This window comes from Schistocerca piceifrons, unplaced genomic scaffold (assembly GCF_021461385.2).
Source record: "Schistocerca piceifrons isolate TAMUIC-IGC-003096 unplaced genomic scaffold, iqSchPice1.1 HiC_scaffold_961, whole genome shotgun sequence".
In the NCBI taxonomy this organism is placed as follows: domain Eukaryota; kingdom Metazoa; phylum Arthropoda; class Insecta; order Orthoptera; family Acrididae; genus Schistocerca; species Schistocerca piceifrons.
In genome coordinates, this window is record NW_025729236.1 from 1,432,501 (window position 1) to 1,435,659 (window position 3,159).

Genomic DNA, 3,159 nt, shown 5'->3' on the forward strand with positions numbered 1-3,159 from the left:
AACCATACTTCCCCCGGAACCCAAAAGCTTTGGTTTCCCGGAGGCTGCCCGCCGAGTCATCGGAGGAACTGCGGCGGATCGCTGGCTGGCATCGTTTATGGTTAGAACTAGGGCGGTATCTGATCGCCTTCGAACCTCTAACTTTCGTTCTTGATTAATGAAAACATACTTGGCAAATGCTTTCGCTTCTGTTCGTCTTGCGACGATCCAAGAATTTCACCTCTAACGTCGCAATACGAATGCCCCCGCCTGTCCCTATTAATCATTACCTCGGGTTCCGAAAACCAACAAAATAGAACCGAGGTCCTATTCCATTATTCCATGCACACAGTATTCAGGCGGGCTTGCCTGCTTTAAGCACTCTAATTTGTTCAAAGTAAACGTGCCGGCCCACCGAGACACTCAATAAAGAGCACCCTGGTAGGATTTCAACGGGGTCCGCCTCGGGACGCACGAGCACGCACGGGGCGGTCGCACGCCTTCGGCTCGCCCCACCGGCAGGACGTCCCACGATACATGCCAGTTAAACACCGACGGGCGGTGAACCAACAGCGTGGGACACAAATCCAACTACGAGCTTTTTAACCGCAACAACTTTAATATACGCTATTGGAGCTGGAATTACCGCGGCTGCTGGCACCAGACTTGCCCTCCAATAGATACTCGTTAAAGGATTTAAAGTGTACTCATTCCGATTACGGGGCCTCGGATGAGTCCCGTATCGTTATTTTTCGTCACTACCTCCCCGTGCCGGGAGTGGGTAATTTGCGCGCCTGCTGCCTTCCTTGGATGTGGTAGCCGTTTCTCAGGCTCCCTCTCCGGAATCGAACCCTGATTCCCCGTTACCCGTTACAACCATGGTAGGCGCAGAACCTACCATCGACAGTTGATAAGGCAGACATTTGAAAGATGCGTCGCCGGTACGAGGACCGTGCGATCAGCCCAAAGTTATTCAGAGTCACCAAGGCAAACGGACCGGACGAGCCGACCGATTGGTTTTGATCTAATAAAAGCGTCCCTTCCATCTCTGGTCGGGACTCTGTTTGCATGTATTAGCTCTAGAATTACCACAGTTATCCAAGTAACGTGGGTACGATCTAAGGAACCATAACTGATTTAATGAGCCATTCGCGGTTTCACCTTAATGCGGCTTGTACTGAGACATGCATGGCTTAATCTTTGAGACAAGCATATGACTACTGGCAGGATCAACCAGGGAGCTGCGTCAACTAGAGCTGAGCAGCCGGCCGCCCGGGAGTGTGTCCCGGGGGCCCGCGCGAACACGCAAGCGTCCGCTCAATCATTCTGCAAACAGGAGGAGGCTGAGCTCCCCTGCACAATACACCTCGAAACCCTCTCAGGTCCCGGCGGCGCGCAGCGCCGTCCCAAGTACTTGGTCGGGTTCGAGAGAGGCGCAATCGCCCGGAGTTAGGCGAGTAGACGCTTTCGGTGCGACCACCCGTGCTCCCAACTGAGCTTGCCGCTGCCGACAGAGGCCCGGGAGCGTGCTGTCGTGGCATTGCCGGCGGGAGACAACACGCGCCACCTACGGTGACCGGCAGCTCCAACGCCAGCGCCACAGAAGGACAAAAGCCCCACTTGGGTGCCGAAGCGAACTCTCCCAGCACAGCGCACGCGCCAACACATCCGCACAGCTGCGATACAAACCACCAGCGAGAACCGCTGGGGCGACCGAGCAGCAGACGGCGTCGCGGCGCCGAGCGCCGGGCGGCGGCGCATCCTCAACGCACACAGTCCTCAATCGGACCAGCACAGTGAAGATGTCCACCGCGCTTCGCACCGGGCCCGCGAGGACCTACTTTGGCCGCACGGCGCCGCGCGCAGGGTGCGCCGGCGCGCAGCTGCGACGCCTGCCGCGTCCGTCGGCCGGCGCGCCTGCCACTGGCCGCCCCCACCAGCCGGCTGTAGCGCGTGCGCCCACGCACCGCGCGGCCAGCACGCCGGGAGGCGCCCCCTCACCGGCCGGGGACGGTCCCACCCAGCCACCGCCGCGTATCGCTTCACACCCAGATGCCGTTCAGTTTCATCGGCATGGTGGGTATCGCTGGAACAACCGGTTAGTACCTCAACCTATCGTCGCCATCACCGATTCACCCCTAGCGAGAACAACCGCACCACAACGGGTTACCATTTCTTCATTTGCGTAACTTCACCAGCAAACGTAGGCGTCCATCGCCATTAGCAACTTCAACGATTATTGCATGCCTGTGTCAGGTGTCACGCCACACTACGTCTGCCCACATACACGCAACAAAATGTGCACGCCTAGACAATACGTGGAAGGTGGCCCCCGTACGTATGCGATGTCCATTGCTCGAACGACTGTCAACCGGCCTCTGTAGCATGTCGCAGATATGGAACGCGGTGCACCATGCTATCACGGTGTTTGAGGAGAGACGACTAGGTCCGAATACATCAACACACAGCTCATGCTGATCGCCATCCACGGCGTCCGTTCCTCCCACACGTCTCTATGGCGTACCACACTGCAATCCAGCTCTCATAGGGAGACGACACGTAGCTGCGTGCACAATATTTGCACTGTATGGTCCGCCGTTTTTGGGCGCAGTCGTTGTACGGTCACACATGTGCCACGATGTATCATTCAGTACATAAGGACGAATGTGCAGTACAGATTGTGGTTTATGCGTACGACATCAGCGGACAGTTGACACAGGCCGCACCACAACGTAGCCTGAGTACGTCGCATGCGAAGGGCATTGAACATGCAAACTTCTCACCAACCAGCTTGCGAAGGCAGGGGGCAAGGTGGGGACGTGGGGAGGGGTGGGGGGGGGGGCGGCATGTACGTCCTGCTGCCATCCACATAACAGTGTACAGCAGGAGCATGTGGAAAGTCAGCAAGACTTGCAAGGTGTTTAACATGAAGCGATACACAGGGGAGCGGGCAGTGCGAGTAGCGAACTATATTGCGAGGGTTGCGGGTGGGCAACACTACACTAATTGAACGAGTCGTATAACAATTACAGAGCAGGTTTAGGCGACAACGTGGGTTACGTTAGCGGACAACGTGGGTTACGTTAAGGCACAACGTGGGTTACGTTAAGGCACAACGTGGGTTACGTTAAGGCACAACGTGGGTTACGTTAAGGCACAACGTGGGTTACGTTAAGGCAC

At 56.8% G+C, this 3,159-nt stretch overlaps 1 non-coding gene across 1 annotated transcript in view; it reads right to left on the reverse strand.

Annotated features, from left to right (window-relative positions):
• The window catches only part of LOC124774190, a 1,909-nt gene extending 690 nt beyond the window's left edge, over positions 1-1,219 (reverse strand). Inside the window, exon 1 of the ribosomal RNA XR_007015181.1 lies at positions 1-1,219. This exon is cut by the window's left edge and continues 690 nt beyond it. This is a non-coding gene — a ribosomal RNA (small subunit ribosomal RNA).
• Between the last annotated feature and the right edge of the window lie 1,940 nt (positions 1,220-3,159).